The sequence below is a fragment of the Neofelis nebulosa genome, chromosome Y (assembly GCF_028018385.1).
Source record: "Neofelis nebulosa isolate mNeoNeb1 chromosome Y, mNeoNeb1.pri, whole genome shotgun sequence".
In the NCBI taxonomy this organism is placed as follows: domain Eukaryota; kingdom Metazoa; phylum Chordata; class Mammalia; order Carnivora; family Felidae; genus Neofelis; species Neofelis nebulosa.
Genome location: NC_080801.1, coordinates 7,055,653 through 7,078,741, shown reverse-complemented (window position 1 = coordinate 7,078,741; position 23,089 = coordinate 7,055,653). Strand labels below are relative to the sequence as shown.

The 23,089-nt window shown below is 37.6% G+C and overlaps 1 protein-coding gene across 13 annotated transcripts in view; it reads right to left on the bottom strand.

Annotated features, from left to right (window-relative positions):
- Positions 1-22,504, bottom strand: part of LOC131503422 (zinc finger X-chromosomal protein-like) — a 52,608-nt gene extending 30,104 nt beyond the window's left edge. For 4 of the 13 annotated variants that reach the window (XM_058714887.1, XM_058714893.1, XM_058714889.1 and 1 more), the window contains exon 1: positions 22,151-22,504. The gene's annotated coding sequence lies outside the window, so the exon portion shown is untranslated. The other 9 variants (XM_058714886.1, XM_058714884.1, XM_058714885.1 and 6 more) reach the window with 5 other exon arrangements.
- Positions 22,505-23,089: the final 585 nt, after the last annotated feature.

Here is a 23,089-nt window from a genome sequence, read left to right as displayed (position 1 = left end):
GAAATACCCCATGAGACAGCAATCAAATGACTAGGTCTTTACTCAGACAACACAAAAATACTGATTCAGAGGGACACATGCACCCTGATGTTTATGGTATCATTATCAACAATAACCATATTACAGAAAGAGCCTAAGTGTCCATTGACTGATAATGGATAAAGAAGAGGAGGTATGTACATAAAATGGAATATTACTTAATCATTAAAAAGAAAGCTTGACATCTGCCAAGGGCATAGATGGAGCTAGATGTAGTATACTTTGCTAACCTAAAATAAGTCAGAGAAAGGCAAATTCCCTCTGATTTCACTCATATGGAAACAGATGAACATAGTGATGGAAAAAAGAAAAGAGAGGGGGAAGCAAACTGTAAGAGACTCTTAGGTATAGAGAACAAAAGGGTTAATGGGGGGAGATGGGTGACAGATGGGTTAAGTAGGTAATGGGTACTAAGGAGACTTATTAGGATGAGTTCTGGATGTTGTATGTAAGGGATGAATCACTAAATTCTATTCTTGAAACCAGTATTACAGTATATGGTAACTAACTAAAATTTGAATTAAAACTAGAATGTAATTTAATATTAAACACCTGAAAAAAATAAAAAAATAAAAACTAACTGAAGCTGGTTTCTGGAAGAAAAAAAAAAGACATAGTGGTCATTATGTACATTAAAATAAGTATATTACTGATCAGGCAAATGCAAATCAAACCACAATGAAACAATCCCCTTGTATCTGTTAGAATAGCTATTATCAAAAAACAAAACAAAAACAAAAACAAACCCCAGATGACTAGTGTTGACCAGGATATGCAGAAATGATGCCCTTTCTTGTATACTGTGGTAGGAATGTAAACTGGTACAATCACTATGGAAACCAGTAGAGGGGTTCCTCAAAAACGTAAACTACAATATGATCCAACAATCCCAGTCTAGGTATATATATCCAAAAGAAATGAAATCATTATGTTGAAGATATATCTGCAGTCCTTTTTTAATCAAAGTATTATTCCTAATAGCCCAGATACCTAAATATCCATCAGTGGGTGAACAGACAAAAGGTAGGGTACATATATTCAATCGAATATCATTCAATCATGAAAAGGAAGGCAATCCTGACAATTTTGCCATGAAAGGACTTTGGGGAAAGCTGCTAAGAGAGTAAATATTAATGTTTTCATCACATATTTAAGAAGATAATTATGTAAAAACAGTGAGTGTTAACTGACCTTACTGTAGTGATCACCTCACAATATATACGCATTATCAAATTATTTAGGGTATATCAAATATACCCTAAACTTACATAATATTATGTCATATTTCAATAAACCGAAGGAGTTGTTTCACCTACTAGTTTCAGAACTAATTTCCTCACTTTTGAAAATCTCTTAGTTTTTTTAAGTGATGTTAGTTTTCTTCTGGTCTTCTTAATGACAGTTTCCTCTGTCTCCCCTCATCACTTACTGCAGCTTGCCTAGGATTGTGTAGTCAGCCCTCTTTTCTTCAGCTTGTTCTTTATTCCTATGGTTTCAACTACTACTGGCACAGATGATTCCTCAAATCTACATACTGAAGGGAGGACTAATACTCACCAGACTGGTATATATTTTCATATAGAGAAAACCAAGCTTGCTTTTTATGAGAGCAATTTGTCAGCTGGAATGTCCAATCTTGTCTTTTCCTCCTGAAACTTCTCCTTTTCCTCCTGAAACTTCTCCCTTATATGTCCCCCCTTTTTTCATTCATATGATCATCACTTAATCACAGATCCTTGTTTCCTAATCTCTAAAGATAAAAAACAGCCTCTCAAATGGCTCTGCTTCTGACATTCCTACCTACACTCACAAAAAAATGACTAGAAATCTTATTGCCAGAAAGGGTTAATGTCAGGTGCTGAAGCATTCCTGCAATCTGGAGGAAAACCAACCCTCTCTTTGAGCACTGTTTCAACACACTGCTGAAAAACTTGATCAGTTCTCTAAAATTCAAGATGTTCTACAACATTAATCACAAGCTGACAGGCATATTTCCTGTCACCCAAGTCTGCAGCCTACATGGATAGCATTTCATTCTTTAAAGAAGCTTTTTATGCTACCCTACCACTTTCACTTTGGTATCTGACTGCACGGAATTTTCTGGGAGGTGTGGTCTCTAAAGTAAAACTAAGCTTATTGAAATGTCATCAACAGAGTCAATGAATGCACAAATATTCACATACGAAGATGCTACTAATGTCAGCGACTTATGGGTTTGGTAACAGTGACTGGTTCAGATAGCCAGCCACAGATATCTGAAACAAAACCACAAACAAGAAGAAACTAAAGTTTAAAAAGGTGAGAAACTACCATTAGCTGCTGGGTTGCATGCTAGGACTCTATTCTGCAAAGACAGCTACCAACTTATACCTTTCCAAAAAACTAACTGTAATTTTATATCATATGCGTTAATAATATATAGTCTAGCCTATAAAAGGGTTGCCTACACATGCTATTTTTTATAATATGATCAGTCACTGTTAAACAATGCACTTGACTGGTACTTTTCCCCTGAAATAGGCAACTAACTAAATAGGGATTTTGTTTTGTTTTTTGCATTGAAGATGATTACACCTTATTTTAGTAACCTTCCTTGAGTGAGAACTGCCAACTGCCTCCAATAGTCAGAATAAAACCATGCTCTTAAGTGGAATATCTTCCAAAGAGGCCCACAATTGTGAAAAGTAAAAAGGGCAAGAACATGGTCTGATGATTTAAATGAAATTGCCAATGACACAGAAAGAAATTAAACCTAGATATTAGCTGAATCTGAAGACAAATAAGCAGAAAAAAAACAGGGAACCAAAGACTAAAACTCAGATAAGCGAACCCTAACATTCAGTCTGATTATCAAATGTCTTGAGAATATTTTACCTTGAACTTAGCACTTACCTCATATTAATCTAAGACTCCTATCCTCTGACTGCAAGGATCATGATCTTGAAAATCTGACACAAGATATAAAAATTAAGATTATGAGCTTCCTGAAGATAATTCCTAGTTGAAAATTTAATAGTGTGAAGAGAAATTAAGAGATGAAATCTAGGGAATACATAAAAACACTTTTCACTCTTTACAACAATAAAAATACCATACAAAGACTTTAGTAATATTTCCTGTATGTTAATTATGTTCATGACTAATTTATTTCTAATTTATAACTCATGATTCCTAGACACTTTTTTTTTAACGTTTATTTATTTTTGGGAGAGAGACACAGTGCAAGTGGGAGGAGGTGGGGAGAAAGAGGGAGACACAGAATCCGAAGCAGGCTCCATCCAGGTTCTGAACTGTCAGCACAGAGCCCAACATAGGGCTCAAACTTGCGAAACCGTGAGATCATGACGTGAGCCGAAGTTGGACACTTAAGCGACTGGACCACCCAGGTGCCCCCCTAGACACTTTTATATTCTTAAACATAATACTATTTATTAAAACTGGGCAAGTTTCAACACAATATTTGTTTAACATATTTCTAAATAAGCTATATGCTTGCTAATACATATGCAAAAATTATTTTTCTGATTCTGATCTCCCAAACATATATATATATTAATGCCTTTTAATATAACTTTAATCTAGGTTTCCCTCCTTACAACATCTTCAGAAAACCAAAATATTATACAACGTAAACACAATCACTTAAGTTGCTAGAAGTTAAAAAGAAATCACATTGTCCATAACAGAATTTTTAACAGGAGAAAACTGGAACTAGTAAAAAGCTGAGCTGAGTAACATCTCTTTCATGATAAGAAATAATGTTCCTTGGCAAAACTAAAGAAGCAATTAAATATACTGTTCTAGTTAAATCCAAATTTCATTTCATTTTTTTGTGGTAAGGGCATAAAGAGACACAAGAAACTAACAGGTAGGAAACTAAAGGGGGAAATAAAGTGGGAAGCACACACATGCATTTTAAAAGAGAAAAGAAAACTTTGCAAAGATAGAAAATTCAAGCAATCATTAAAAAAAAAGTTAAGTTGCCTAATGTAAGCATTTCAAACACCTTGAAACCAAATTGTGCATAGGGAAATTTTTGCACAAGTTCTAAAAACAGATCATTGTAAAATACATGATGTATTCTACAATGTGAGAAAAAAGCCTCCCAAAATACCTTTTAGTAAATCACCAAAATCAAAATCTAAGAAAATAATTTAAACCAATCCCAAACTCCATCACTTATGACCCAGGTCAAGTACTTGCAAATGTGATCTATTACCACCCCTTGATAAAGTAAGGTTATTCAAAAAATGGGACCAAACAGACTGCATTAATCACTACAAAAATAACTAGAGACAAACTAGGATATTCTGAAAAGATGCTAAAAAAGTCAGTTTAAAAATTTTTTTTATTGTTTATTTCTGAGAGACAAAGTGTGAGCAGGGGAGGGGCAGAGAGAGAGGGAGACAAAGAATCTGAAGCAGGCTGCAGGCTCAGAGCAGAGTTCAATGTGGGGGCTCAAACTCACAAACCATGAGGTCATGACCTGAGCTGAAGTCGGATGTTTAACTGACTGAGCCACGCAGGCACTCTTCAACATTGGTTTTTTAAATTTAAAACAAAATATTCATTCCAATGGAATAAAAAATAATCACTAAAATGTGTATGTGTGCAAAAATACAAAATTTCAAAGCCAATCTGCCACCATCGTGTTTCTATGACACAAATCCCAGTCGAAGAATATTGTTAGTATCATTCTGAATAGAATAGCATGTAATTAAACTTATGGGGACAATACTACATCCTCACAATGCAGTTAGAAATAAAACTAAGATGGCTTTTACACTATTGCATTTTAATACAATGCAGTTGGAAATGAAACTAAGATGCCTTTTACACTCTTGTATTTTAATACTGGAAACTGCTAAGTGATGTAATAGAGAAGATAAATTCAAGATTATAGTCAAACTTCTAACATATATAATATAGCCAGGGAATCCAGAATAAACTGAAAAACTATCACCATAAGTTCATAAAAGCATGTGTATAACTGAGTAGGTAAATACAAAATTAATTCTATTAAACACAATAACTTCTTAATGTAACACTTAAAGAAACATACCATTGGCATATAAATGAAAAGCAGGATTCTTTTTAAAAGACAAATAAGTGAGTCATGGGGCTGCTGAAAACAGCATATCAGGAAATGTCAATTTCCCTTAAATTAACCTTTGCCTCGAATTAAAATCCTATAAAATTATACTCATACATTTGTTCTAACATCTATATCTAACACTTATATATACTGGCACCAAAGAACGTACACATATCTTCTTCTATAATTGTTTGCTCTGAAATTGCCAACAACCTTACAGAATCTAAATACTAATTAATATCAGGATAGGTTAACTATGAAGTTTTATCAACTCTGTAACTGATAGTGCAGAATGAGAAAGAACGAACAACTACCATACTCAATTTCATGGATGTATTTCAGACAAAATCTTGCTCTAAAAAGCCAGGCACACAAACAAAATACATTTTATAATGATTTGACTCATTTATTTAAAAAAAATTTTTTTAACGTATTTATTTTATTTTTGAGACAGAGAGAGACAGAGCATGAACGGGGGAGGGTCAGAGAGAGGGAGACACAGAATCTGAAACAGGCTCCAGGCTCTGAGTAGTCAGCACAGAGCCCAATGCGGGGCTCGAATTCAGGGACCGCGAGATCGTGACCTGAGCTGAAGTTGGACACTTAACCCAATGAGCCACCCAGGCGCCCCCCCCCCCAATTTTTTTAATGTTTATTTATTTCTGAGACAGAGAGAGACAAAGCATGAGTGGGGGTGGGGCAGAGAGAGAGGGAGACAGAATCAGAAGTAGGCTCCAGGCTCTGAGCAGTCAGCACAGACCCCGACACAGGGCTCAAATTCATAAACCGTGAGATCATGACCTGAGCTGAAGTCAGTCGCTCAACCTACTGAGCCACCCAGGAGCCCTGTGGTTTAACTCATTCAAAGTTTATAAACAAGCAAATCAAATCAATGACGATAAAAGTCAGTTTAGTGTTTCCTACGTGGAGAAAGAAGAATAACTGACTGAAGGGATTACAAAGGAGGCTTATATGTTACTGGTAATATCATTTTATAAATCAGGGTAATAGAACGGGGCTCAGTTGGTTCTGGCTCAGTTGGTAGAGCATGCAACTGATCTCTGTGTCCGTCCTGAGTTTAAGCCCCATGCTGGATATAGAGATTAATGTAAAAAATCAGGGTAACGGTTACTTAAGAGTTTATGTGTGTGCTACTGAATATAAATATCAAAGAAACCCCTTAAAACAGTGTTTACTACCTTGATGCCAACCGAATGAAGTCCTCAAGATAATTCTGCATTTTATGTAAACTACTTCTATATCTTACCACCATTAGGATGTTTCTTGGAAAAGCTCCTTCTCTACAGTAAATAAAAATTATTAAGAAATGTTCAAAATCCTAGCAGACTTTTAGAAAATAAAATTAACATCTATAACTTGCTGTTTAAGTAGATGTAGTATGTTATGGCTGTGACATTATTCAGTCATAATCAAAATAAAAGAAATATTGTTTACATTTTTGTCAACATTTTATTATCCAATGCCGTAATAAACTCAGCACATTAGTGCTTTTTCAAAATTTTTGCTTCCAAGTTGGTGGATATTTCTACAGGAAAACTGTAAAAAGGTCATGTAAGTCAGAATATTTTGTACATGCAAACCCTTGATATTGTTAAGCTGCTGTACACAAAAGGCAGTTGACAATTTATGTTTTACATGCATTTACCAGTAATGTAAAAGTGTGTATTTCCCTAACACCTATTAAGCACTGTAAATTAATACTTAAAAATTTTCCAATGTTACTGAAAAAAAAAAAAAAAGAACATTTATATCCTTTTATTGGTTAATAGTTTACTTAAGAGTTTTACACATCTCTCCTTAACTTTAGCTACCTGGTATTTTTTTTTAAGTTTATTTATTTGAGACACAGAGACAGAGGGAAAGACCGAGCACAGAGACATCATGAGAGGGGAGGGAAAGAGAACCCTAAGCAGGCTCCACACTGTCTGTGGGACCCAAAGTGGGGCTCAAGCTTAAGAACCATGGAATCATGACCTGAGCACAAACCGAGGGCTGGATGCTTAATGGATGAGCCACCCAGGTGCCCCTTAATTCCCTGATTTTTAAAAGGCTACTACTGGTATGGATGGAATACACATTTTTATCTGCCACATATTTAAATTCCTTTTCAAAAGCTGCACTGGAATTGCTTCAATCCATATGTACTCATTTTGAGGAAGACTCTTCCAATCCATTATTCTTCTTTTATTTATGAATCTTTAAATTTACTATATGAAAGGTCTTAGAGATTGTTTTGTATGTTACTCTATCATATTAATAGCTAATTATAATCTATTCTGCTCCATCCTTAAACTATCATTTAGAGATACTTTGTTAGATGCCAAAAATTGCAATAAGATTAAATTACCTCATTAAATATTTATGTAAACTGGTATAAATTATTAACCCCACTTTTCCAATTAAGGAAAGCCTAAAAAACTAAAAAAAAGCACACAGGAGGGGCGCCTGGGTGGCGCAGTCGGTTAAGCGTCCGACTTCAGCCAGGTCACGATCTCACGGTCCGTGAGTTCGAGCCCCGCGTCAGGCTCTGGGGCTCTGATGGCTCGGAGCCTGGAGCCTGTTTCCGATTCTGTGTCTCCTTCTCTCTCTGCCCCTCCCCCGTTCATGCTCTGTCTCTCTCTGTCCCAAAAATAAATAAAAAACGTTGAAAAAAAAAATTAAAAAAAAAAAAAAGCACACAGGAATTTTAAATCATCAATTATGTTTCTCATATACATTTTAATTATTTTGCTTTTTTATCATTTTAATACTCAAATCCTCTAGTTTCAATTCTTTCCTAGTATACCTGGTCTATTTTTTAAAAATCTTTTGAAAAAATTATTTGTTTTGAGAGAGAGAGAGAGAGAACCAGCGATGGAGGAGCAGATGGACCTGGGGGTGGGTAGGAGAGCAGAGGATCTGAAGCAGAGTCTGTGTGGATAGCAGAGACCCTGAAATGGAGCTTGAACCCACAAACTGTGAGATCACAACCCGAGCCAAAGTTGGACCTTAACCAACTAAGCCACCCAGGTGCCCCTGAAGACTATTTTAAGTGTCTGAACTTTCATGATTTGAGTCTGAACAGTTTTCATGGCTACAGAAAAAAGCAAAAGTCTTAAAATCAAGTGTGCCAGTGGTCTCTAAAGTTATATGCGTGCATGTGAGGGGATGTAGAAAGACAAAGAACAGAACTGTTGTTTATATACTTTCATTTTTTTAAGATTAAAAAAAAATAATCTCTATACCCAACAGTGGCCTTGAACTCACAACCCCAGGATTAAGAGTCAATGGTCTACGGACTAATCTAGCTAGGCACTGAAGAACTGTTTACATATTTTTAATATCTGTTAAAATGTCTCATCTGTTAAAAATATAAATGGTTTAATAATATGGGTGAACAACAAAAACTGCTTAGAGTTCACTCAACCTAATGATCTGAAACATTTCTCCCTGATAATTTACAAACTGCTTTCCACTCAAAACATGTCTTTGTTTAAAGTCTTACTCATAAGTTCCTTAAACATAATGACAATACAAAATAATATGAGGAAATTATATTTTAAGGCAAAAATGTAAATACACAAAGGATGTATAAAAAGTTGATAAAAGTGAGAAAGAAATGCTCATTTGTGGTCATGGCCAGTGACTTACTACTAAAAATCTTCCAGGAAGAAAATAAAAGAAAAAATCCACAAGAATGAGATTTCTTTCCAAGAGAATTATGTAAATAGTAAGCCTAACAAAAGGTCATAAAAACTTGACAATATCCTAAGCATAGCTTCCTTATGCTCATGCTGTATAACTACAATATTAGTGAAAATACCAGGGTGCCTGGGTGGCTCAGTTGGTTAAGTATCTGACTCCTGATTTTGGCTCATGTCAAAATCTTACAGTTTCTGGGTCTGAGCCCCACATCCGGCTCTGCACTGACAGCACGGAGCCTGCTTAGGATTCTCTCTCTGCCCTTCTGCACACACATGCTCTTTCTCCCAAAATAAATAAACTTAAAAAAAAAAAAAAAGAAAGAAAATACCATACCATGCAGTATCATACAATTAGGTAAGAAAAGCATGCCAAAATAGCACCCACTACTTAATCCATTTTCTTCATTCAGAGATATAGTTCACTGTTAGAATTATAACTAAATCTGGATTTTAAAAAATGAAACAAGATAATTTAATAATTTTTATTTCATTCACAGAGATAAAATATACAGCTATTTTGTCATTACATATTACAAAACCATTATTCTAGTTTTCCACAGTCCAGCCTTCTTCCATATATCCCCAGAAAACATTAAGCACTGTGACTATCTTACAGTGCATAAGCTTCTATTTATATAGATTTCCTCTAATATTTACTTAATGCTAATGCCCTTCATCTTAAATCTTAGCCATCTTTTATTCTCATCCATGCCTCATCTGATCTTTTCATTACTTACTACGTTGAGTTTTTAAACCTCCATTTTTTCTGGCCACAAACTCTTATCTTCAAAGAGATGGTTAAAAACTGATTAACTTCGGGGCACTTGGGTGGGTCAGTCAGTTAAGCATCTGACTCTGGCTTAGGTCATGATCTCACGGTTCGTGAGTTCAAGTCCCGCATTGGGCTCTGTACTGACAGCTCGGAGCTTGGAGCCTGGGGTCTGCTTTGGATTCTGTTTCTCCCTCTCTCTGCCACTTCCCTGCTCATGCTCTGTCTCTCTCTGTATCTCAAAAATATATAAATGTTTAAAAAAAAAAAAAGAAAGAAAAAAACCTTAAAAAAAACTTTATTAACTTCATTGCCTGAAATAAAATTAAGTATGTTTAACATTTATGCATAACAGCTGAAAGAACAGAAGTAGAAACAACTACTTTAAAAACCAGTGTTTAAAAAGATGCTGAGATAATTTAGCAAAACAATAATCAGTATAAGAGATGGGAAGAGAAATGAAATGTAAGGCAAATAAAAAATATATAATAGTGGCAGTTGTTTTAAAAGGCTCTTTAAATAGGGGCGCCTGGTGGTGCAGTTGGTTGGGCGTTCAACTTTGACCCAGGTCATGATCTTACTGTTAGTGGTTCGAGCCCAGCGTTGGGCTCTGTGATGACAGCTCAGAGCCTGGAGCCTGCTTCAGATTCTGTCTCCTTCTCTCTCTGCCCCTCCCCATTTGTGCTTTGTCAGTCTCTCAAAAATAAGTAAATGTAAAAAAATTTTTTAAAAAGAAATGTTTATGCTCTTTATAAGAAGTATTCTAAAATATAACACAGGAAAAAAGGGGGAAAATGGAAAAAAATTAGTAACAACAAAAAGTCAGGTAGTTTATATTATTAGACAAAATAGAGGTAAAACACGCAGCAGTACCAGTATTGAAATATGTTTATTTGTTAATGTTAAAAGGGAAACATTGTCACTAAGATGTAAAAAAGTTCTGGAGGACACCTGCCTGGCTCACGCAGTACAGCACATTGACTCCTAATCTTGGGACCCTGAATTCAAACCTGACTTTGGGGCTTAAAAAACAAACAAACAAAAACAAACAACACAAGCAAAAGTCCTGAACCTATACATCCAACAAAATGGTTTTACAAATAAATCTGTAAATCTGAAAACAGTGCGGGGGGGGACCCTTTGGATTAAGCAAGGATAAGGAAAATAATTATGGAAATCATACTACATTTAAAATTAAGTGATAAAATCCCATATCATATCAAAAATCAGAGTATTCAGCTACAATTCACTGAAATTTATTTTCAAATGAGCCTACTGGAAAAATAGGTATCAAATACTAATGAGCTAAGACTCAAACACATGAAACTTAAAAAGGAATGGCAGAGAGGTGCCGGAGTGGCTCAGTCGGTTAAGCATCCGACTCTTGATTTTGACTCAGGTCATGCTTTCACAGATCCTGGGTTCAAGCACTTGCATCAAGATTCTCTCTCTCTCTCTCTCTCTCTCTCTCTCTCTCTCTCTCTCATGTTTTTCCCTGTGCACTGTCTCTCTCAAAATAAGCAAACTTTAAAAAAAGTTCTTATAAAAAAAAAAATGTTAGAATAAGCTCAAATAATTTAAAAAGATATACAAGCAGAAAGGATCAATAAAAACATTATTTGAAAAGTCCAATCAAGTAAGGACACTAGTGGCAATAGTTTTTTATCAGAAAAAACAAACCTAATTAACAATATTAAAAATTTTAATTCATAAAACAAACCTATAAATATCCTGCTTGTAAACTCACACTTTTCTAAGAAAAGCTTCAATTCTGGAAAAGAAAAATAGACTGGAAGAGAAGCTAGACTTATCACCAAGAAACTACTAATGAATGAATGAACTGTCAAAAATCTATTCACAAAATGACATGAGGTACAGACAGTTTCACAAGTGAATTCTAAGTTCCTATAAATGGTAATCCCTTAGTAAATGCCCTGTTTTAGGAAAACTAAAACCTCCCAACTAGTTTTAGGAGTGTCAGATAACCTGTTATCAAAAAAAAAAAAAAAAAAAAAAGAATGACTGAAAGAGGGAAATTTTAGGACAAGAAAGTGATGTAAATACTAAATATCCAGTGTATTCAAGAAGAATGTAAAGTCTACTAACAAACTTTAATAAGTTAAAAGAGGGAAAAAAAAATACATGTAACCCAAATATCCCCCAAAGTCAATGCCTATTGATGACAAAACACTTTTGCACTGTAAATAGAAAGGAACTTAGAGAATATATACCCAAAAGAACACTACAATAAAGATAAAATATTTGAAGCACTTTTTTTTTTTTTTTAATAGACTGCAATGCTGAGCCTGGCTTGAACTTGAACTTATGATTTTGAGATCCAAGACCTAAGCTGAGATCAAGAGATGCTTAAAGAACTTAAACTGGGAAGTACTTTCTTTAAAGTATGCAGACCATCAGACAAGCAGAAATGGAATCCTGACATCATTATTCACAGAAAATAGAACCGTAAAAAAATGCAAAGGAAGCATTAACTTGCATTACTACTGTATTTCACTGATTGCACTTTTAAAATGATTATTTATTTTGAGAGAGGCAGAGAGAGAGAGAGAGAGAGAGAGAGAGAGAGAGAGAGAGAGAGAGAGAGAAGGAGACAGCATGAATGGATGAGAGTCAGAGAGGGAGACACAGAATCCAAAGCAGGCTCCAGGCTCTGAGATGTCAGCACACAGCCTGATACAGGGCTCAAACTCATAAAGCATGAAATCATGACCTGAGCTGAAGTCAGATACCCAACAAACTGAGCCACTCAAGCGCCCCTGTATTTCACTGATTCTAAAGATGCTCCCAAATTCCTAGATGAGCCATTGTTTTAAATACCACTAAAGAAATACCACCACAGCCAAGTAAAATGACCCGTTACTATTGTTTTGAGTATTTTTTATACATACTGAATTTTTTTTAACTTACTTATACATAATTTACACAGAAAGAAAACAAACAAACATTGCTTTAGAGTAACATATCTTGGGTGCCACTCTACCTCATTTTCCTACTAATCAGAAATGTTCAATGTCTACGTTTAACAATAGTGTCTTGACAACAAGAGTACTGATGTTGAAGTATCTCTTAATTATTATCTATAGAATCTTTCAGGTTAGTAACACCCCGCTTTGCTTCTTTTGATGTTGTCACTTTACTCTGATAAAAGTCATCAATTCATGTTTTTCCTAAGGAGCTTCAACTGAAATTTGGAAAATTTGCAATGAAGAACAATCCAAATATGACCAACGATCTATCTTGTGACTGAACTATTAATCAATCATACCAACCTCTGATTGCTATAAAACTTCTTTCAACTCTTCTCAGGGCAACTTATTCTAACTTAAATTAAGTTGTTTGACAGTAACAATTATATTGTTTGCTACATACGTAGTATCCTATAGTGGACTAACTCATTTGAAATGATACAAAATAAATACTGTTCATGAATACTGCAAGCAGTTATAAATCATGACCAATGCCTTCAAAAACAATGATTATAGGATCTCATTAACTGTAAAATACATTCTGATTTCAGAGGTGTTAAAATATAAGGGGGGAAATGCATCTAATTTATGAAATATGCTCACACACAGGATTATACAAGGCTGCATGATCAATACATGAAAGTCAACAGGATCTGTTATAAACTATTATTGGGAAATATAATTTTTAAAAAAACCTGCTATTTACTGTGGCAACAAAAACTACACAAAATATAATAACAGTTAACATAAGTTCTGCAAGAAACCAATGAAAAGCAATATAGTACAATACAGTATAGTATAATAGAAAATAGTATAGTGTACAGTAGAGTAGAGTAGAACAGAACAGAATAGAAGAATGGAACGGAATGGAACAGAACGGAATGGAATGGAATAGAATAGGAGACAGACACTGGAACTAGATAGTAAAATTAAAATCCTAACTCCATAATTTAATCCCCTAGGCTTTAGACTTTCATATCAAAAACAATACAGACTAATACTTACCTCAGGGAATTAATACTTGGATATAAAAGGTTAATATATTATTAAAACACAAAAAGTAGTTCTAAAGTATTTATGACGGCAATAGCAAAGATGATAATGGTAACAGAAATCTGTGGTCATAGGCCATAAAGAGGGCTATGGAAATAGAGCAGAGACTCTACAGAACAAACTGATGCCAGAGACGGGGTGGAGAGTGTCTCAAATCCAACAATCCTACTAGAGACAACAATAGCAGCATCTGTCTGTCCGGGTGTCCTTGGCCCCTGGCAGGGTGCTAACTTGCAATCCTGCTGGACCTTTCTGCTTGTGATTCCGCTAGACCCTTCTGGTGGTTCTCTCAGAATAATACTGCCTCCATCCCCATTTCACGAATGAGAACATAGGCTGGGGGCAGCTCACATCCCCAAGGCCTAGACTGAAACCTGGTGCTTTGGACTCTGCAGGCAGTGAGTGGTCTTAAAGCTTGGGCACACAGTATGGAGACTAGTTTTTCAGCTAAGATTATGTCCCAAAGAAGTAGCTTTAACAGGGAGACCCCTCCAGGAACAAAGGAACTAATGGCTCTTGATTTGAGGTTGTTAAGTTTGTTGGGTGTAGAAAGTGCTGAAAAATAAAATCTTCAAATAAAAAAAAAAGAGAGAGAGAGAAAGAAAGGACACCAAATAAAATCACAGATGAGAGAGGAGAAATAGCAACCAATACTAAGAAATACAAACAATTTTAAGAGAATATTACGCAAAACTATACACCAACCTATCGGACAACACAGAAAAAACAGAAATACCAAGAAACATATAACCTACCAAACTGAAACAGGAAGAAATAGAAAATTTGAACAGACTAACGACTAACAAAGAAATTAAATCAGTAGTCAAAAAATTCCCAACAAAGAAAAAACCAAGGCCAGATGCAATTCTACCAAACAAAGATGAGTTAATACTTCTTCCTCTCAAACTATTTATTCAAAAAATAAATAAAAGAGAAAGGAAAACTTTAAGATTCATTCAAATGGTGTTGGGGCAACTGGACAGCAACATTCAAAAGAAGGAAACAGGACCACTTTCTCACAGCAAACATAAAAGGAGAATTGAAATGGACTAAAGACCTAACTGTGAGACCTGACACCATAAGAATACTAGAAGACATCACAAGAAATAATTTCTCTGACATTAGCTCTAGCAACACTTTTCCAGATATGTCTCCTGAGGAGAGAAATAAAAGCAAACTAAACTACTGGGACTACATTAAAATTCAAATCTTCTGCACAGCAAAGGAAACAATAAAACCAAAAGGCAACCTATGGAATGTGAGAAAATTTTGCAAATGACATACCCAAAAAAGGCTTTGTATCCACAATATATAAGGAACGTATAAAACTCAACACCCCAAAACAAATAATTAAAAATGGGCAGAAGAAATGAACAGACATTCCTCCACAGAAGACATCCAGGGAAACCCAGCTGTTTGAGTCAGTGGAGTGTGCAACTCTTAATCTCAGGGATGTGAGTTCAAGCCACATGTTGGGCATAAAACTTACTTTATTATTACTATTTTTTTAATTTAATGTTTATTTTTGAGAGAGCGAGAGAAACACAGAGTGCATAAGCAGGGAAGTGGCACAGGGAGAGAGAGACACAGAATCTGAAGTAGGCTCCAGGCCTACTGAGCTGTCAGCACAGAGCCCAACACAGGGCTCAAACTCACTAACCATGAGGTCATGACATGGACCAAAGTCGGCTGCTCAACCAAATAGGCCACCCAAGCACCCCATAAACCTTACTTTAAAAAATAAAAAAAAATGACAACATCCAGATGGCCAAGAGACACATAAAAAGATGCTCACCACCACTCATCATCAGGGAAATGGAAATCAAAACTGCAATGAGGTTTCACCTCATGCCTGTCACAATGGCTAAAATCAACAACACAAGAAAAAGGTGTTGGTGAGGATGTGAAAAAACAGGAACAGTCTTGCACTACTGGTTGGAATGCGGCGACTCAAACTGTATGGAGGTGCCCCAAAAAGTTAAAAACGGGGCAGGGAGGCTGGATTGGTTGGTTGAGCACCTGACTTCGGCACAGGCTTGTAGGTTCATGCCCTGCATCAGGCTCTGTGCTGACAGCTCAGAGCCTGGAGCCTGCCTCAGATTCTATGTTTCCTTCTCTCTCTCTCTCTCTGCCCCTCCCCTGCTCACACTCTCTTACTCTCTCAAAAATGAAAATGAAGGGGCGCCTGGGTGGCGCAGTCGGTTAAGCGTCCGACTTCAGCCAGGTCACGATCTCGCGGTCCGTGAGTTCAAGCCCCGCGTCAGGCTCTGGGCTGATGGCTCGGAGCCTGGAGCCTGTTTCCGATTCTGTGTCTCCCTCTCTCTCTGCCCCTCTCCCGCCCGTTCATGCTCTGTCTCTCTCTGTCCCAAAAATAAATAAAAAACATTAAAAAAAAAATTTTTTTTTTAAATAAAAAAAAATAAAAATGAAAATGAAAAAAAAAAAAGTTAAAAACAGCAATACCCTATGATCCAGCATCACACTATTGGATGTTGACCCAAAGAATACATGAGACACTAATTTAAAGGGCTATGTGAACCCATATGTTTATAGCAGCATTATCAACAGCCAAATTATGGAAAGAGTTGTCATATGCCATTGATTAATGAATGGATAAACAAGAGGTGGCATACATATACAGTGGAATATATTGTTCAGCCACAAAAAGAATGAAATCTTGCCATTAGGCACGACATGGATAGAGCTACAGGGTATTAGGCTAAGCGGAATAAGCAAGGCTAAGAAAAATACCATAAGATTTCACTCATAATGTGAAATGTAAGAAAAAAGAATGAACCAGCAAAGTAGTAACAAGAAAGTGAGAGAGACAAACCAAGAAACAGAACTGTTACCTATGGAAAACAAACTGATGGTTACTAGAGAGAGGTGGAGGCTGGGGTGGGGAGTGAAACAAGAGATGGGGATCACTTTTGGTGATGAGCACTGGGTGATTAAACACTTAAAGAAAAGTCAAATAAGACCATTCAATCTACATTCTTTTAAAAAATAAAATCTTTTGCAAGTCTAATGTTTAGTTTAAAAGACAGCTGATTCTCCCTATCTGCTTTCTTACTCCATTTTTTGAAGCATGATGTTAGAGTCGACTATGGAAAATACTGCACACTACATTTATGGCACGATGAGAGCAAAAAAGGTAAATGCTTCTTAGTATTATTATAAAAGTAACTTTTCCTTCACAGCTACTCTGAAAGGTATCAGAGATCTCCACAGATTCCAGGACCACACTTTAAAAACTAGTAATCTAAAACCAGAAATAACATAGATAAGTCTCAAAAACCCACCAAGGTGTGGTAATGACATATTTAATGAGAAACCTTCTCTGTAAAGGTAAAGCACACAAAGATTTTTGGTACACACCTGAGTACACCAATGACCTCTGGCAAAAAAAAAAAAAAAAAAAAGGGAGTAAGAAGTGGGATGAAGTGATGGAAACTCTAACTGAACTTGCAGGCTATAATTTCTTTAAGTAAAAAAAAATAAATAAAGCAAATGTGAAACAATGTTGCAATTTAAGTTGCTTTATCTAAGTGCCTTTTGGAACATTTTAAAATTTAAATGTTTACTATGTTAATATCAATTATGTGACTACATTTTTTAAAAATTCTCCAGACTGCAGATTTTTTTAATGTTTATCTGTTCTTGAGAGAGAGAGAAAGAGACAGGCAGACAGCAAGCAGCCAAGGGGCAGACTGAGAGGGAGACACAGAATCTGAAGCAGTCTCCAGGCTTCTAGCTGTCAGCACAGAGCCTCATGTGGGGCCCAAAGTCACCACCGTGAGTCATTTAATACGTGTTTCCACTCACTGGTGGGTTTTTGAGACATATCTATGTTATCTCTGGTTCTAGATTACTAATTCTTAAAGTGTGGTCCTGGAATCTGTGGAGATCTCTGATACCTTTCAGAGTGCCTGTGAAAGATAAATTATTTTTGTAATAACACTAAGAAATATTTACCTTTTTTATGTCATCCTGCCATAAATGTAGTGTGCAGTGTTTTCCACAGACGCATGTAACATCATGCTTTAACCAACTAAGCCACCCAGGCACCCGTGGACCACAGATTCTTTGATGTACATCTCTCATTCACTAAAATTGCTTTCACTAAAATTGCTGTTGCAAAAAAAGCAGTGATTTTTTTATAACCTAGTGACTTCTTAATGTTACACCATACATAATCAGAATAACAAGAAACATTTATAAAATGTTATTTTGAAAAGTAATTTAATAAAAATAAAAGCCTGTGCATATTCTAAAGGAGTTAATCCTAAGATTCCATTTTGTTCTGGTGCCTTCATAAATGGATGTACTTTAAAGCCTTCTAACAAAGGGGCACCTGTGTGGCACATTTGGTTAAGCATCTGACTTCAGTTCCATTCATGATCTCACAGTTAGTGAGTCTGAGCCCTGTATCAGGCTCTGTGCTAACAGCTCAAAGTCTGAACTGCTTCAGACTCTGTGAGTCCCTCTACCTTCTCCTCCCCCTCACATGTGTTGTGCTCTCTCTTCTCTCTCTCAAAAACAAATACACGTTAAAGCCTTATAGCAAAACCACAGTATCTGTTTCATGAATTAATTTCAAATGGAAAGCTACTCAACTCCATTAAAATCTCAGTATTCAATCATTCAGTAATGTTTTTTGGAAATAATGTCTATGTCCAGATCATTGTGCAAAAGAAGATAAGAAACTATCTCTACAATTAGGATCTTCAAAATTTAGCAAGACAAAAATACCACTATTAGGGTATAACAGATTTAACACTAAACTAAAGATGTCTACAATGCTCCATGTGACACGGAACAAAGAATGAGCCTGGGAAAGTAATGGAGTGACAAAGAGAAAGAAATAAGGCACAGGAGTTGTTTAGGAACTCCATTGAATAACAGATTTTCAATAAACATTCTCGGGCACTTACTATGAATTAATTAAACTTTACTTCAGTCAACTTGAGTATGGAATATCAACAAGCCAGCTGGGTACTGTTGTTTGGTAGGCAACTGGAAATACTAGATAACAAACTTAGATAAAAAGGTGGGTATAATAAAGGACAGAGAAGCCAAGGAAGAAGACAGAAAGGATAGCAAATGATGTCATGGAGAGTCCCCACATAAGTTTTAAAAAGAGGAACCAGAGGAGTGCCTCCCTGGCTCAGCTGGTAGAGCATGTGACTCTTCATCTTGGGGTTGTACACATTTGAGCCCCACGATGGGTAAAAAGATTGCTTAAAAGTAAAATCTTTAAAAGGAAAAGAAAAAAAAAAAGGATCACAGCAGAGAATGAAAGTAGTTTCTGTAAAACAAAACACTTTTTTGTGATACCCCAATTAACATGTTATGGAGGAGTTTCACAGTTTGGTAAACACTGAATTTACAATTAAGTGGGATAAAGTGAAAATAAAAGGACTGGTATAAACAAATACGGGATAAATGTGTTATCAGGTAAATGTTTACAGGATTAGCAACCTTAGTATAATTATACTTAGGAGTGAGAGAAAGAAATCACGAACATTACAGAAGAAGACTGGCAGAATAGCTGGGCATGGAGAAAAGCATTCTTGCCAAATCAAAAGAAAAAAGATAGTCTGGGTAGAAATAGGGGAACAGCATGAGTTGAAGAGATCACATGTTTACAGCAAATGGTCATCCACCTTTCTCAGTTAAGTGAAAAAAAAATAATAAACTATGAGGTGGAGGGATTTGAAAGACTGGGGTTGAGAAGTTTACAAGAATTTTTTTAAAAAAAGTTTGTAACTGTCTATGTGCACAAACACAAGATTAATTTAGTGAGAATACAAAAGTTAAGAGTCATAAAATAAGCAGAAACAAAAAGCACTGTGTGTTTTTTAAAAAAAGGAAAGATGCATCCATATGAAAAACATATACAAACAAAAAAATAATAGCTGATTTACCCACAATAGTTGACTACTTAATAATCTACCTCTCTGCTTTCCAGATCATCATGGTCTACCTCTTCTAGCAAAAAACATTTATATTTAAACATGTCTTATAGAAAGTCTTTAAAATTATACACTTACCTGCCTCAATTATACATTCCACTCTAAATTAATCTTAATCTTGAAAATCCACTGTTGCTGTACTGGAACATCTGCTGCTGCTGTACTGTGCATAAAGTGCAGCATACAATTCTATCTTCTTTAGAGCTCTTCTATGTCTTTCCCAGCTGTCAAGATATAAAGCAACTACTTCTACAGTTTATGTTTTTCCTTACCACCTCCACAACTAGACTGCATTAGCAACCTGCTTCTAGTCTGTCTCTATAATCCAATTTGTTAATTTGTGTTTCCTAAACACAAATTCATTATAAACAGAAGAATCCCTCTTACCAGAGATTGACCTGTTGCAATATAGGGAAACGGAAAATTTGTGTTTTCTATTGTAAAATTCTAGGACATAAGCGCTCCATGTACTTCTTAAAATTTCCTAATCTAGGACATTCACAAATAAATCATATTTACAATGAGTTTTAAAGTGTAGGTTAGTAAAAAGTAGAAAACATTATTCTGTGGAGGGAAATACTTTCACTCAGGGGGAGGGGAGGAGAGAAGGTTTGCATAATGACATTTTAATTATTTAGGAATTACTCTTCTAGCCTACTTTTCAAAGTGACTTCCTAAATTACTGCTGTAATTTTCAACCATGAAAAAGGAATTTTATTCACTATAGAAAGTGTAATATTTCGGAGCTAAAGGTTATTGGAATAAGAATTTAGGATAGAAAAGAACAGCTGTTCAGGAGAGATGAATCACGTGAAAAGCAGCAACACTCAGATAATTTTCTAGTACTGAAGCGACTGATTTACTTACTAACTGTTGTCCCTGTTTCTCAACTTTCAACCTTTTCCAAAAACTGGATCCAGAACAGCTAAATGAGTATGAAGCAGGACTGGGGTGTTCTATCACTCTGCTACAGTCACAATCTACCTTTTTCATTTCCACTACTCTCCTACCTATCCGACCCATCTAGCAAACTATAAATATTTTAAATCATCCTTACAATGCCTTTTCCACCGTCCCTCCTCCACCTAAAAAGTCCACCATTTTTTCAATGAGTAACTTTCCCCAACATGCCACCTATTTCAGGAACCTTTTCCTGATGCTGGAAATAGAGACTTCGGCTTCCCACAGTAACATAAAAGTGAACTTCTTGCAGCCATCATGTGCATTTTAAAAATCCTTACAATCTTTCTTACACCGTGCATCGTATGCACTGAGGTCTGAATTTACAATACAAGTTTAACAGTAAGCAATCTAAAAGTACACTAGAGTACCTTGAACCTTTTTCACCATGGCAAAATCTAAACAGCACCAGGTAAGTGAACCGTAGTTAAGTCATCACACTCTGTTGTGCCTCGACAGAAAAGCATGTACTAGTCAATAAATTAATATAAAGTGATTAATCATTTAAACGTGACTCTCAAAGTTTTTCCAAATAAGAGAGAAAAGGTCTTCAAACTTTTACTCTTCCGATTTCAAGCCTGCAAAATGCACTTTCTCACCTACTTAGCAAAAAGGTTGGGTGAGAACTTTATCCCCATCAATTTCAATTTTAATAACTGAGTCGCGGAGACAACTGATCGAGAACAACCTGATCGCGGGCACCCTAAGAGCCACGTTTGACTCTACTAAAGTGTAAAAAATGTCTTTGTGACCTCAGTTGCTGGGACTGACAACCAACCTCAGGTGGTTACCAGCACTGGCAAATGAACAGGACCGAAAGGCACACAGCAGCTCAGCAGACGAAGCAGCCAGTCACTGCTTGATGACTGCCACGGAAGGTGGCGCTGCAGCGTAACGCCTGCAGCACGAGGGCGCATCATGGCGGCAAGGGCAATGGCAGTCTTGAGAAGCTAGCAACCCCCTCTTCGCGTGCACACGGTACCGTGACGGGCCCGTGCACAGCTCGTCACCTGGGTCGCCGCTGCAGCTCTCCAACACCCCCTCCAGGACTGTAGCGGAATTTTCTACTTAAACGCCGCCTTCAAGATGGCGGTCCCCCTCTCGACAACCCCTCAACCTTCCCAGGCAGCAAGCGTAAATCCGCCACCATCTTGCCCCCGTCCCTCCCCCTCCCCGCCAATATTTACATACAGAAAATCCACCCGGCCGCCCTGCGGCCTTCACCTCACTCCTACAGATTTCGGTCCTAGCTAGGCCTCGGCCTCGCGAGGTGCCCCGAACAGGCCGCGGGGCCAACCCGAGACGTCGACGCCGCCTCCGGCCCCAGCCGCCGATCCTCCCCTACCACCCCCTACCCCTTATCCCTTGGCCCCCTAATAACCGAGCGCACCTGGGCACAGCTCTGGGCGGCTAGGCTCCTCCCCGGGCCTAAGTGCGGCCTCCTCACGGCCTGCTCTGCGCTTTGCGCCGCACTGCCCGGCCTAGTGCGGAAGGGCGTTTCCCAGGCCGCCGATCAGGCTACCCCACTCCCGCTAGGCCCCACGGTCGCAGCAGAGTCCCAGACTCACCGGACTGGCGTTCGGGTGGCCGGCGACGGTGGCGGGTGCTGCAGGCCGGCCTTTCTCTGGAGCACTGGGCCGGGCTCCGGCTGGTGGGGCGGGCGGAGGGAGGGAGGAGGGGCCGAGCTCGGGGCTGACAAAAAGCGGCCCAGCTCTCCGGCACGGGCCCGCCGTCAGCACGTCACGTCACCGCCCGGGAAAGAGCCCCAGGAAAATGCGGAAGGCTTGATAGGCCCCCTTCCGAAATGTGGATAGTATGGAACCTTGTGTTGGCGCCGTTCAGGCCCCGCGACCGGGGAGCGCGGTGGCCTCCCGGCAGCGCGGTCGCTGGCGGCCGGACTCTGTCACAACGTTCTTTCCTCCTCCGCGCTCCCTCCCGCCTCTGCTGCTCACGCGCCGCTGCCGCTGCCTTGACCGTAAAGCCCGCTCGGAGCCGTGGTCCTTCTACCCCGCCGCGAAGCAGGCGGCCCGCAGACCAGCCTGACAGTCCGCTACTGTGTCTCATGGGCCGCCGTCATCCCCACGGTTCTCCCCCGAGACCATCCTCCTTTCCACCTCGAGGTGCCTTCTCAAATTTGCAAGTCTCTAAACTCCCGCACCAGTGAATATGTTTTCCTCTTCCTAGTGGGTACCTAAACATTAGCAGTCCCTAGTGTTATCTTCTCTTGAAAAATTTTTTTTGAAATGCAATAAAAATTGTCTTGCCAGTCTGAGTATATGGGCAAGAGAGAAGTTATCCTACAGCAATTACCACACCAATAAATTAAAAAAAAAAATCAGACAACCTGCTTTCAAAGTATGTGCGAAAAGGATTTAACTCCGAAAATGATTACGCGTTATTTCAATAAACATGAATTGTTACTATATAGTGTCTTTCATATGAACCTTCTCTTGAGTATTTGGTAGCCTCTGAAATGTAAATCATGTATGATAGATTCATAAATAATG